General features: G+C 38.9%; 1 pseudogene; it reads left to right on the top strand.

The window, feature by feature from the left end:
• Nucleotides 1–2,504: 2,504 nt before the first annotated feature.
• LOC101469150 (extracellular calcium-sensing receptor-like) lies at nucleotides 2,505–7,100 on the top strand (annotated as a pseudogene).
• Nucleotides 7,101–15,542: the final 8,442 nt, after the last annotated feature.

Below are 15,542 nucleotides of genomic sequence, written 5' to 3' on the forward strand. Positions count from 1 at the left end.
AGTTTTCTACTACAATGAGCGGGTGGAGGGAGGTTTGGAGTCTTCTCTCACCCCCATTCTCTGCGACCTGCTGGAGCGGGGGGGCTAGGAGGAGGAGTTGGCCGTCCGACTGCGGTCTGGAGTGTGGGGCCTCCCTGCTGCTGCGGAGTCGGGGAGGTCTGCCTCCCCCCACCGCAGGGAAAAGGGTAACACCACCTGGGTCTGGGTGCAGTTCCCCCCCCTCCAGGGGCAAGGGTACCTAGACCCGGGGCTTAGAGTACGCTTGGGGAGTGTGATCGTGTGTACAGCGTCTCTTTATGTCTGTCTCCACGTTGGTTGAGTGTGGAGTAAGTGTATATGAGAGCATGAGGGTGGGAATGGATGTTTGTATATGTGTGTGCCTGTATTTCTGTGTCTATATGTCAGGTTGGGTGTCAGGCGCCACCTCTCTGGGGACATCTTAGGCCCTCCAAGGTATGGAGGCCTATCTCCCCCTACCACCACTTCCCCTGCCAGTGGCGGACTCCCTCAGACGTCGGTGCATTGGTGGTTCTTTGTGTCCGGGGATGGGCGTCCAGGTACACACCGGCTCACTCCTTGGCGGCCGCTTATCGGGGCCTGGAGCCTGGGGCTTGCTCGGGCCACTTCGGAGGTGGGGTGCCCTCGGCCTCTCGGCCTGGGGCTCGGTCACTCAGGCACGGCTGGCTGCCGGCGGAGCTCACGGGCGCGTCACTGCAACTCCCCCTGGCTTCTGCTCCGCGGGTGCTGAGTGAGCCCTCATCTGGGACTCTCCTCAGCTCTTTCTGGGACAGTGGCACGGCTGCCCCTCTGTTGGTCTTTCTTGGTCTGTTGTGTTCTGGGGGCCTCTGGATGTCTGGAGTTTTGATCTCCTCCATACCTGCTTCATGCCCTGGAGGACGGGGCTGTGGCCCCCCCACACCCTCTAGCAGATCATTACATGAAGGAACCTTTTAAAAAACAAAAAACAAGCGCGTCCATGCTCACAGGTGTACACACGGGTGATCACACCCACAAACTACACCCTTTTTGGCTCCTACCTCAAAGCACACTGTGTTCTGTTGATCTTATGTGCTGCACAATAATGTTTAATATTTAGTATTTACTGTCATATTCCCATATATCATTGTGATGTTGTTTATTCTATTACTCTTGTTCTCTTCTGCTTGTTTTCTTTTTTCTTTCTCAGCAGGTGACCCAGGTGATTGATATATGCATTTTTTTTCTTTTTTTCTTCTTTTTTTTCTTTTCCTGCTCATTCTGTTGGTTTTTGGTTTTTGCCCTTCTCCCCCGTCCCTCTTCTCAGCTGTTTCTCTTTCCCTCTTTCTTTCTCCCCTTCTTTCCCCCAGTCAAGTCTGTCCCATGTTCAGTAAGTGAAAATAAAATAAACAATAAAAGGTGAATCAAATGGACCATTATGGCAAGGCTGGGATGGTCAGTTTGGTAAAGTAAATCCGTTGGGCATCTTTCTTTGCCTTTAGACAACAATTCTGATGGCAAAAGAGCCAAACGGGACAGGCAAAAAAAAAAAAAAAAAAAAAAAATCTACATTTAATTACAAGTTATTATTAATCTGTGGCTCTCTTCCACGACATGGCTTTTGTCCTGTCTCCCTCCCCTAACCCCCACTTGGTTATGGCATATGGCCGCACCTCTCTGAACCTGGCTCTGTCATTGATTTCTTTTCGTTAAAAGGGTAATTTTCCTTACCACTTTCACCAAAGTGATTGCATGTGATTGTTGGGGTTACTCTGTATTATTATAGGTTTTTCATCTTACAATATCAAGTGGTTTGAAGAAACTGTTGTTGTGATTTGGGGCTATATAAATAAAACTGAATTAAAATGAATTGAAATATGCCCTCATAAACATGTATACAGTAATATATGAATGTGAAAGAAGAATGTATGTATGTGAGAGTGAGCAAATGAATTTAGACTCAAAATATTACATCTTCACTGTGAATATGGAGATGAATAAGTGACTGTGACTTGTTGTGTAAAGCTCTAAGAGTAGCCCAAAATATTGTATGAAATACAGTAAATAATATTTCAGTGCATCCTCTTGTTAATTAAGATATTGACTTGATAAGAGAGTAAATATATGACCTTCATTGCCATATAAGAAGAGCTCAATGCACATTTCACATGCGCAAAAAAAATTTTGTGCATATTTATTTTTAAGAAGTTTTGCACTGTTACATATTTAAATGGGGATATGTGTGTATACTATTATTTTACATATATTAAACTACATTAAAATACAAATTAGGGCAGGTCCCTCCTTGTGCCCAACCCTGTAGGTCTATAGAGAATACACTGTTACTATTATATTATTTCTAATGTTGCACTGAAAGGTATAAATACCAGTACACTTTCATTTTCATCAAGATACTTTTAATGCCACTAAGTGGCTTAGCTCAAGAAATGACATCAACACAGAAATGGCCAGAGCAGGGATGGGCATTTCTACAACTGTTGTTGGTGGCATCTGTCTCTCATGCTGAGGAGCCAGTGTGCAGACAGAGAGGAGATCCTGAGAACCCAGTGCTATCTAAGAATGGGGATATTATACTGGGGGGTATGTTCTCTTTTCACACAAGCTGGAAAGAGAGAAAGGATTCCTACATGAATAAACCTCTGCCACTACAATGCGCCAGGTAAATGACACCGCAGAAATTAATTTAGTTTAAAAGAATCTGCTTGAAATATGTAGATGCTAATAAGACTTGATAAATATTTTAATGTTCTCAGTTTTATAAATTGTTTGCATCAAATATTGTTGTTTGAAATGCTTATGTTGCTGTTTAATGATTTATACATAATTATTAGTCTCTGTTTTAAAGAACATGATGCAAAGCAAATTATTCATAAGTGTCTATTATCGTCTCAATTAAGTTTAAATTTCAGAGATTTGCAGTTTGCCCAGGCTATGCTTTTTGCCATTGAGGAGATTAATAAAAGTACAGACCTACTGCCAGGAATCTCTCTGGGTTATAAAATCTATGATACTTGTGACAATGTTGCAAGAAGTGTAGGAGTTACACTAGCTTTGGCTAATGGTAATGTGTCTGTACCGTCAAAGACACCATGTACCACATCTGCACATGTACAGGCCATAATAGGAGCAACCTCTTCTTCTACAACAATAGCGTTAGCTACTGTCACCGGACCTTTTTTTCTACCAGTGGTGTGTAGACTTCTTTCTTTATATCTAAAGACAGATAGATAGATTTTTTTGTCATTTTTATATATATATAAATTTTGTACTCTCTTAGATCAGCCATTTGGCCACATGTGCTTGTCTCAGTGACAAAACCAAGTACCCATCCTTCCTCAGAACAATACCCAGTGACTACTACCAGAGCAGAGCCCTGGCCCATTTGGTCAAGCATTTTGGATGGACTTGGGTTGGAGCTATCAGAACCAACAGTGATTATGGAAATAATGGCATGGCCACATTCACAGAAACTGCACAGCAGCTGGGCATCTGTTTGGAGTATTCAGTATCTTTCTTTAGAACAGATCCATCTGCCAAAATACAAAGGATAATTGAAATTATAAAGGCTTCAACCTCCAAGGTGATTGTTACTTTCCTTTCCCGTCCAGATTTGAATGTGCTTCTACATGAGTTCTTGTACCATAACTTGTCTGGGTATCAGTGGGTAGGCACTGAGTCTTGGATATTTGATTCACAAACTGCAGAAATGGACATACATCACATACTGGATGGTGCCATAGGTCTTTCCATTCCCATAGCACATCTCAGTGGCCTAAGAAATTTCATACTGACTGAGAAGCCACTGAATTCGTCTAATACCCAACTGTTTACCGAGTTCTGGGAGACACTATTTAGTTGTAAATTCAAGGACTTGAAGTCATCATCAGACATTCAGAGAGAGTGTACTGGACATGAAGACATGACTGGAGTTCAAAACAGCTTCATTGACATGTCTCTCATGCCTATCTTTAACAATGTCTACAAAGGAGTGTATGCAGTGGCCCATGCACTTCACAATATCCTGAGTTGTAACAAAACATGTAACAAAAATGTGCAGCTAGATCCATTCATGGTGAGCTTTTTACTAGCTTAAATTATATTTTTCATATTAAGTCACATTGGCAAGAAAATAGTTTTAATTTAAAGAAATGGTTTCTTTCATATTCTTCAGCCAGTCCGTTTTCAGCATATCTGTCAAAACTAATTTAGCTATGTCATATGTCTTAGATTCTACAACACATACGAAAGAGTCACTTCACAACAAAGGAAGGAGATGAGGTTTACTTTAATGAGAATGGAGATCCAGCAGCAAAGTATGACATTATAAACTGGCAGCCAAGAGAAAACGGAATTGTGGAGTTTGTAACAGTTGGTCTGTATGATACAGCTACATCTGCAAAGCAAGGCTTTAATTTGGGCAAAAAACTCAAAGCAGGTATGCTGCGATACATTTTCCCTTCTATTTTACTTTTAAGATATCAGTTTGTATTTAAATTATTTTGCATTATTATTGTCATTATTTTAATGCTTAAATTTTAATAAATTACTTAAAATTCATCCAGGTGCCTTTGTCAGTTTGCAGTGAGAAATGTCCCCCAGGAACACGCAAGGTTCTCCAGAAAGGAAGGCCTGTTTGCTGCTATGACTGCATAAGATGTGCAGAGGGAGAAATCAGCAACGTTACAGGTGTGGTGATATTTTTTTTAAGGCTTTTTGCATTTCATTGGCAAGTTATTGTCAGTTATAAATACTTCCAACACATGTTAGAAGCTCACTGGAGAATTTCTGAATCATTTTAAACTATGTTTTTAAAATTAAATAATTGGTTTATATTTACTGCAGATAACATCAGCATCCAGATCGCCTTCTTAAACTATGAACAGTAAAGCCACATATAGAAATGTAAATTAAATCCCATCTTTACCATATATTTCATGTTGAATTTTTATTATGTTTATTTTCATTTGTAGAAAGATAAAGACATGATCAAGAACATTGCTCCAGTTTGTAGCTCTATGAACACAATAAGAAATGTTTGCGTGGTTTTCAGACCATTTCTGGTATTTTAACACACTTCATACCAGTAACCAATATAAAATAACAAGAGATACTTGTCATTTTATAAATGATGCTGCACTGTCAAAATAAGGACTGATGCCTTATAATAATCCAATACAACCAAAATAATAAAAAAATCAATCAAAATGTATTTGTATAGCACATATTAAAAACAACAATGTTGACCATAGTGCTTCACAGTCAGTAAAAGCATGAGAAAATTAAGACAAAACAATAAAACAGCACAACAAACAATAGGTAACAACACAACAAGCTAGAACAGCCAACTAGTTAGAATCAAAAGATGGGTTTTAAGATGAGATTTAAAAGACTGGATAGACTCGGCGGTATGAATATGAACAGGGAGGTTATTCCAGAGTCTAGGTGCCACGGTTGCAAAGGCCCGATCACTTCTTGACTTAAGTTGAGACCTAGGTTGAGCATGTGATTGGACGATCCAAGTGCTCTGTTGGGATTGTATAAGTGGAGTAGTTCAGAAAGATGAACTACGTGAAGAAATCAAAAAGTAGTCTGTGCTAAATTGCATAAGTTCACTTTATTTTCTGTATTTATTTTGGCGGCTTACAAAATCATATTTATACATACAGTAGTCCACTTTCTTACTGTGACATGATAATTCTTGTTTAGGCCTCTCAATAGTAGCTGGTGTTTGTTGTTGATGGAAAATAATTGAGTTCATTGAGTTCATTTTTTTCTCCTCTCAATAACAGAAATGAGGTCCCAAAATAGTATTTGAGGTTGTTTTCATTGCCAATTTTTATATCCAAAAAACAGAGGTGTATGCAGAGCTTTATGAATTTGTATATGAACATTTCTACTTCTGTGCTCCTTGGAAAGAAATTATAACATTATGCACTTTGCTTTAAAATGTAAACAAAAAATATGCCATAATCACAAGAGCTATTGAACACTTTAAATGCCTCATTTATCCATCCTCACCTAACCACAAAACAGTGTAGCAGTCACTGAGTATATTTGTTGGTTATCATCTTCTGACTGTACAGTACCAGTAGAATATTACATGGATGTTGTTGTAGATGCAAATGCAGGCATAAACTATTATACTCAGTAAGAGTAACATTTACTTCAATATTCATTTCCAGATTCAGTCACCTGTGTGAGATGTCTACATGAGTTTTGGTCAAATGAAAGAAGAGATACCTGTATAAAGAAGGAAGCAGTGTTTCTATCATATGAAGACATTATGGGAGCTCTGCTTACTGCAGCATCTTTATTCGGAGCATGCATGACGATTGGTGTGATACTTATTTTCTTCAAGTACAGGAAAACTCCTATTGTCAGGGCAAACAACTCTGAACTGAGCTTCCTGCTGCTCTTCTCCTTAATTCTGTGTTTTCTGTGTTCTCTGACCTTCATTGGTCAGCCCTCTGATTGGTCCTGCATGTTCCGACATGTAGCATTTGGCATCACCTTTGTCCTCTGTATCTCTTGTCTTCTGGGAAAAACTATGGTTGTTTTAATGGCCTTCAGAGCTACACGTCCAGGTAGTAATGTTAAAAAATGGTTTGGGCAGACACAGCAGAGACTCTGTGTTACAGCATTCACTCTTATTCAAATTAACATATGTATCATCTGGCTAACAACTTCTCCTCCTTTTCCATTTAAGAATTTTAAAGAAATTAAAGACAAGATCACATTGGAGTGTGCTCTAGGCTCAGCTATAGGCTTTTGGGCTGTGCTTGGTTATATAGGAGTTTTGGCTATTTTATGTTTTATTTTTGCATTTTTAGCTCGAAAACTGCCCGATAATTTCAATGAGGCCAAGTTTATCACTTTCAGCATGTTGATATTCTGTGCAGTATGGATTACATTTGTCCCAGCATATGTCAGCTCTCCTGGGAAGTTCAGTGTTGCTGTAGAAATATTTGCTATACTTGCTTCCAGTTTTGGACTGCTAATTTGCATCTTCATACCCAAATGTTATATAATCCTAACGAAACCAGAGAAGAATACAAAGAAACACATGATGGGGAAGAAGGCACCAAATTCACTCTGAAAAATGAATGCGGTAAAATGGGATTTTAATTTGATCATTTGTACATAATTAGTTGGTCACCATCCTGTCAGAATAGAAAGGAGCTGTCAGCAGGATACACTCCAATTGATACTGTCTTTATAGAAACTACTTCTCCTTTGTGATGTGTTTTTATTACTTACTTTGCAACTTACCTAAACAACAGCAACAACAAAAACAACAAAAAAAAACCATACCAAGTGACTGATAGCTAAAGGTTATTGAGTCATTTACACATTCATCATGACATGCTTTTATTTTGTTCTGTCAAACTCGGGAAGGTTTTGATTTGAATAACATGCAATAAAATGCTGATAAAAACAGTAAGAGTATCTATTATTCCCTATCTTGTTCGTTCTCATTATCAACAGGCTTCCACGCACAACCATTGCTGACTGCAGCACAGTCTAACTTGATGACAGTAGTTGCTTTGCATTGTCTATGGATGTGTTTTATTCATGATTCTCAAAGAGCAGCTAGACATAGATACATAGCAAATGAAATCAGGAAAGATTAACTTTTTTCTCTTAATATATTGGTAACAGCAATAACAGTCAAGCTCTTCATTGGTGTAAGATCAGAACGAAATACAATATATGGTACTTTAGAACATGAGTTGTTAGTGTAAACAAAAATTAGAGTTAACAAAAAAAAATGTGTTGGTGTTGAATGTCTAAAATACCTCTAAACTGCTGATCATGCCTTTGCGCTGTGTTAGCTCTTCATCTCACATCTGGTACATTGTTGCTGATGCTGAATGGAATCTGTCTCCCAGGTAGATTGGCCCATTGTCAGTGACACAAAGTCTAGCTACTGAAGGTGGACATTAAACTCTACATGTATTAAGGGTAACTTACCCCAAGGAGCACTGCTCTAAAAAGAGTCATACTGCTCCTAGCAGCGGAAATGAGTTTTATGTTTAAAAAAAAAACAAGGATGCTGTCCACTTTCACCTTCCATGTTTTAAGCAATAGGTGTTTCTTTTTTCTTGCTTTTTTTTCATTTGATTTGATTTTATTGATTAGCATTCAAATATCTCAGTGAAGACAGAACAAAGATCTACCAAAAAGCAAGAAAGCATGAGACAAGGCTAATCAAAAGGTATTGGCTGAAGCATTTGCTTATTACACCAACCCTTTTAACAAAAGATCTTTTTGCATGCAGCTCCTGTACACAGGGCTCGAAGCAAATAATAAAACAAAGCAAAAACAAAACAAACAAAACAAACAAACAAACAAACAAGAAAAAAAAAACTTTCCACCTTAGATAAGTAACTACATCAAAGCAAAAGAGTCAAGAGGTTATTTTGGGGGTTTTCTTTTTTTTTTTGCTCTTTTCATTCTTGATATATATATTTTTCTAATACTCTATTTTTAAACATATTTTTAAACAAGGAAAATGGACTACACCTTTTTAAATCACTGTCATAACTATTCCACAGGTTAACTCCTCTAACAGAAACACATCTCTGCTTTATACTTGTCCTTATCTTGTTTTTTGGTAAATGCTGTAAATGCTGCACTGAAATGGGAGAATCCACTTGTTAACTGTAATGCTGAGTGTTGTATAGTACTTTATATTAGAGATGGCACGATACCACTTTTTTATGTCCGATACCGATACCGATATCATAAATTTGGATATCTGCCGATACCGATATGAATCCGATATAGTGTTTTTTAATCAACAAAACTGTTTTTTTAAAAATATCTTGCTGCATTTTGTATAAGTTCATACTCAAGTTTAAAACAACAACTACACTAAAGCTATTCTGTTATACCTGTATGCAAAAAAAAAAAAATATTTCATAGTTCAGCAATACTGATCAATCTAATAAACTTAAACCTACACCATCCTCCCTATTCTGGTATTTTAAAGAGTACTTAGCGTAAATATTAAGCAACCTAACTAATAGGGTTCCAACTCCCAGCAACAACAAAAATAAATAAAAAATAGGGAACCACCCCTCACACTCCACCTCATGATGCTTAATCAACGTAATCAACCTTAATTTGATGCAGTGTGAAAAAAAAATGCACAGAAATCAATTATTTTTCAAGAAATATTAAATAGATTCAACATCTTTCTTCAACAAAATTGCAGACTGCACAGATGGTACCTTCTCAAAGGAAAAAGTACTATAGCTTACTAGGGTATATATATTAGACTTAATAGTCACTATATACAGTAATTGACTTCTATTCATTTTACATCAAATTAAAACTTTGGGTGTAAGATTCGGATAATTATTTATTAAAAGCTCGACATTTTAAATGAGAATAAGAAAGAAAAGTATGTCTTTGTGCCCCCTTTTCCCTGTTAATGCCCTATCGGCCCCCCTGGCTAAACTTTGCTAGATCCGCCCCTGCACAGTTACCAGCCGTCAGCTACGTAGAAAAAGATCCTCGAGTAGAAAGTAATAATAAATAAATTCTAACAACAGCTGATCAAGCTTAAACGTGCTGCTGTTGTTCAGCCGCTGGTTTCCTCTTTCTGGTGCAAAGTGGGCCAAAAACAAACCAGAGACACGGACTCGCGACAGAAAAGCCGATCAGCTGATCATTAAGCAGTTTCATGATTGAAGTAGCAGCCGGAGAGCGAGAGGCAGTCGCTTGTTAAGCTTAACGCAGGAATGCTTTACAAACATTCAGAGATGGACTTACACACTTGCTTTACTTCTCTCGGGGATAACTTTGTCGGAGATGAAATGCCGGGTTGCTAGCGAAGCTCCACATGCTATCCAGACCACAGGTCCCGCATGCCACAGCCGCTGTATCACGTGATGCATACTGCTCGACGTGCTAACGTTCTGAGGTGAGTTACGGCGTGTTGCAAGTTTTGTGAGGTGCTTTCGTGATATTTAATGGATCGGATTACATTTTTTATTTTTCTCCGATATCCGATCCAGTAATTTAGGTCAGTATCGGACCGATACCGATACGTAATATCGGATCGGTCCATCTCTACTTTATATATGAGGACTTTGTAGAGGAGAGGCTGTTTGTGTGGGTGAACCAGTGGTTCACTGGACCAACAGGCTAAAGCCAGATCTGATTTTTCCATGCTGGGTCAGTATACAGACCAAGCTGGCAGAGCAGATGTCCATTGGATGCAATCAGCAATATTTTATGCGATAAAATGCAGCTCATCCAAACAACATAACTGGTCATTTTACAGACTAATGAGAAAGTATCGAGTAGTGTAACAAATAACTTTAGCCTAGGTTACTCATTGAACATTAAGGACATCTGCACTGCCAGCTGATGTGACGCTTGGTTTTTTCACATGACTCAATGGCAAACACAGAACAGACAGTGTCAACTTCAACTTATGTGTCTGGTGAACCACCGATGTAACTGACTCAAGCAAGTATCCACACAACTGTCATTTGCAAAGTGATCTACAAACCCAAACATTACGGCCCACAGGTGGATTACCCCATTTCAGTGCATCTAGCAAAAAAATTTAACACCAAACAACCAACCTAGTGACATCAGGTTCTGTACTGATACAAGATGGTGCTACACATGATGTAAAATCATTATACACTTTATCTTAAACCACACTTCAAAGACATTGTTAAATCCACGACAGTTTCTTAGAGTAGGGTCCAATGTTGTAAATTTTCCTCAGCATGTCATGTAAACTTCAGAATGAAATTAGTATCAGACTGATGACAGATCTTAATATCACATCTATGCATCACAGATGTGAAAGTGGAAGTGAATGGATGACCGTAACTTACTCTAAGAGTACTGTATAACCGTACTCTATAAAAGTATGTATTGGAAAAATATTTTTTCTACATATCCATTTGTAAGGAATTGTGATTTACATTGTTAATTCATATTTAAATGAACCTGTGTATATCCTTATTTTACCGATATGAACCTACATTAAATGTGTATGTGAGGGCGCTGTGCATGTGAGGGCGCTGCTCCTGTGGCGATCTGAAGCAGGTGTTTATTAGTGTTTTCTTTCTCTTTTTCTTTTTGCTTTTAACTTTGTTTTAACTCTGTTCTTAACCGTGGTTTTAACTTTTTGCCGAGATGGAGATCTTCTACACGTTAGTTTTATTGTTGTTGGCGATATTCACCTGGAGTCATTCACTCTCACTGACAATCACTTATACACGCGAGGAACTACTTGGATTACGGTGGTCCTGTTTGTCTATGTACGACTCTTCTAATGCTCGGACAGATGTGATTCTTGGTGGCGGCTTTGGGACCCCTGTCAGATTGGATCGGAACTGTGGAGTAACACGCAAATCTCATGGAGGAGGGGTTTGTTTGTATATCAACCAGGGCTGGTGTAATAATTTTACTGTGCGGGAACGGTTGTGTCTTCCTGACATCGAGCTCCTTTCAGTATCTGTCAGGCCTTTTTACTTACCGAGGGAGTTCCCTCAAATTTTTGTCACTGTTGTTTACATTCATCCTGAGGCTGACATTAAAGTTGCTGCCGATGCCATTTTTAAAGTGGTACACAATCTGCAGACTCTCTCACCGGATGCTCCTAATTTTATTCTTGGTGATTTTAACAATTGTAATCTTAAGAAATCACTGAACAATTTCTTTCAATATGTCACTTGTCCTACAAGGAATAACAAAATGCTGGATTTGTGTTATGGACCAATTAAGGGGGCATATAAGTCTGTGGCTGGACCTGCGCTAGATTCTTCGGATCACAATGTTATTCACCTCCTCCCTGCTTACAGATTTGTGATTAGGAGGGAGAAGGCCTGTGTGAAGCGGACTAATGTCTGGACAAAAGACAGTTGTGTTGCCCTTCAGGGGTGTTTTGATTGCACTGACTGGTCTTTGTTTCAAGAGAGCACTTCTGATTTGGATGAACTCACTGATGTGGTGTGTAGCTACATCTCATTTTGCAAAGACTCTGTGGTTCCAGTCAGAGAATTTAAGACTTTCCCTAATAACAAACCGTGGCTCTCTAAAGATACTAAGGATCTGATTCTTAAAAGTAAAATTGCTTTTAACGAGGGAGACGTTCCCACTATGAGAATATTGAGGAAGGAGGTGAGGGCTGCAATAAAGATCGCCAAGATGTTGTACAGAAATAAGATTGACGCAGAACTCAGCAGTAACAACCTCAAAAGAGCTTGGCTTGGTATGAAAACAATGGCAGGGCTACACACGAAAGGTAAAAGTAGCATTACCTTAGAGGGGTTTACCTCTGACAAACATCTGGCAGACAGTCTTAACAGTTTTTACCTTCGTTTTGAGAACTATGACTGTTCTAGGCAGACCAGCACACTGAGGGAAAAGACTATCACTCCCCCATCTATTTATATTGATGAGAGGGGGGTAGCTAATCTCTTTAGACACACCAAAAGCAAGAGTCCTGGACCTGACAACATCTGTGGACAGGTACTGAGAACTTGTGCTGATCAGCTGAGTGGGATTTTTCACTATATCTTCTCACTTTCTTTAGAGCTACAGACAGTACCTAAGATTTAGAAACATGCTATTATTGTTCCTGTTGATAAGGGCAGTTCTACTAAAGCACTGAATGATTTTAGGCCTGTGGCTCTGACTTCTTTAGTGATGAAGACATTTGAGAAGATAATTAAGAAGGAGATTTTAATGCAGGTTGAACACCATCTTGACCCCTTCCACACTGTAAAAACGATAACTAGTAATTGTTGATTTGATTAAAGTTTTCAAATTAAACTGACTTAGAAATAAAACTTTCCATTTACAACCTGAAAAAGCATGTCTGCCCAACAAATTTCTTCCATTGTTGTCCTAACTAAGATTTTCTAGAGAGCATAACAAAGATTATCATCTTTTGAGTAGATTTTTCGAGTCAAGTTGGGAACCAGTGGGAAACCCCGTAGATGACTGGCACACGTGGTCTGTGCCAAGTTTGAACTAGACCAAACGAGCCTGAGCAGACCTGAGCTGTGTGATAGATAGTGGTTTGTCAATGTGTTCTGGACTGAAAACCTGCTAAGAAAATTTGAAGACACGTGTCCAAAGTTGGATGGAAATTAAAATTTTTCGACCATTACAGATTTTACCTGGTCTGAAGTTGGAGTGTATTTTTTGAACAGGACAAGCTGACTATTTGCCCTAGCAGGTAAGCTAACGAGATCTATTATTAGGATTTTCTACAAGCGCCTAGGCTGCATCCTCCTCAGGACCCAGGAGGGTGGAATGAGTAAAACACTGAAAAAAAGCCAAACAATAACATATTTAAGTTATCTAAGTGACTTATATATCATGCTTAAGCTAGCGAAGGACCGCGTGGGGGGTTTGAAAATGATATACCAGCTAGCTACCATAGCCGGTGGTAACAGACGTCTCCGAAAACATAGAAGCATGTTTGCAAATATGTGTTATCTTAATAAACTGAGCAGATATTTGAAATTTACACAGCTACATTCTCGCCTGAAAATATCTTAAAAGTTTACTTTGTGACCCAGAAAGGGTAATAAGAGTAATATTAAAACTAAGTGGCTTCCGCCATTGTTGGAGACTAGAATCAGCTGGGCCGCGCTATGAATTCTGGCATAGGGTGGGCCACGAAGGATACACCTGACCCATCCTTCAAAGCTGTGGAAAGTATGGTATTGTTTTGAGAGCCTTTGTGTTGGTGGAGTATTGATTTTATGTACAATTCCACGGGTAGACGCGATCTGTACGGTCCGACTTCGCACATGCGCAGTAAGGATCAGGGAGTCCAATCCGTAACTCGTTTTTTTTTTCTGTTATATTGAAATGTTTCATTATTGCAAACATTTTCTCTCAGGCGGAGAGAGGTTGTAGAGTGTCAGCCTATGGTGTCCAGTGTGTGTGTCCAGGAGAGATGACCTGCGCTGTTTTACTCTGAGGAGGTAAGACTGTCCTAATTTATTTATAATTTAATTATAAAGAAGAACCAAGTTGGCAGAACTTGTGAATCTTAGTTAAGTCAACAACAGTTGCAAAAGTTGAGAAAACTCAAAAATCTCTTGCATCATGTTGCCTTGAAATTTTACGTTTTCTCAACTTTTTCTTTTTTACAGTGCAGTTCGCCTATAGAGCAGGGAGAGGTGTGGAGGACGCTGTTGTCACACTCCTGCATCTCTTGTATAAGCATCTTGAGGCCCCCCACACCCATGCAAGATTATTATTTGCTGACTTTTCATCTGCATTTAATACAATTCAACCTCTCTTACTCGCTGACAGGCTTTACAATCATTTCAAGCTTGAATCAAAATCACCAAGAACTAGTCTGGTCGGCTGGGTGACAGACTTTCTGATCAATAGGTCACAATGTGTGAGGGTGAATTATGTATTTTCTGATGTGCTTTCCTCCTCTACTGGATCACCCCAGGGTTGTTGCCTCTCTCCCCTTCTGTTCATTCTGTACACAGAGTGTCGCAGCAATTTCACAAACAGACACATCCTGAAGTTTGCTGACGACACAGTAATCGTCAGTCTTCTAGTGGGGGATGAGTCAGGCCATGGACAGGTTGTAGATGATTTTGTGAATTGGTGTGATGAGTCCTTCCTTTCCCTTAATGTGTCAAAAACTAAAGACATGATTATTGATTTTAGGAAGTCCTCTTATAGCTCATCACCCACTATCATTAAAACTGCCGATATTGGGATCATTGAGAGTTATAAATATCTAGGTGTGGTACTTGACCATAAACTGTGTTTTGAATCTCATGCTGATGCCACTACTAAAAAAGTTAAACAAAGACTGTTCTTTTTAAGGAAAATGAGATCTTTTAATGTCTCATCTGAGATGTTGTCCTTGTTTTATAGAAGTTTTATCGAATCTGTGATGTCTTTTTGTATTGCTGCCTGGTTTGGTAACCTGACGGTGAAGAATAAGAATCGGTTGGGACTTCTGGTAAAAACTGCTAGCAAACTTTCAGGGCGCTGGCAAGATGGACTTTTGGCCATTTACAATAGAAATGTGCTTAGAAAGGCTCATTCTATTATTAATTGTGTGAACCATCCACAGTGAGTTTGAGTTGTTGCCTTCCGGCCGCCGTTTTAGAGTACCTCCGAGGAGGACTAAAAGACTCCAGGTCTCTTTTATCCCTACGGTGTCTTGTCTCCTTTATGGCAAATAATTGTCCTTGAACTTTCTATCATTATTATTGTTATTATTATTTTATAGTATTGTTCTGTTTATTTTTATCCTCCTGCTGCTAAACTAATTTCCCCTTGTGGGACAATAAAGAAATTGAATTGAATTGAATAAATGGCAAAGTTGGGCATGTCCCTCATTTTGCTGACACTGGGAATGAACTCTCTCTATTCAGTTATTTCTTATGCTGCACCAAAAGGTATAAATACCAGAATAACTATTTCATCTTCATTACAGTACTCTAATGCCACTAAGTGGTTTAGCTCAAGTAATGGCATCAACACAAAGATGGCCTGAAAAGGGATGGGCATTTCTGCAACTGCTG

Source organism: Maylandia zebra, linkage group LG14, assembly GCF_041146795.1.
Source record: "Maylandia zebra isolate NMK-2024a linkage group LG14, Mzebra_GT3a, whole genome shotgun sequence".
Classification (NCBI taxonomy): domain Eukaryota; kingdom Metazoa; phylum Chordata; class Actinopteri; order Cichliformes; family Cichlidae; genus Maylandia; species Maylandia zebra.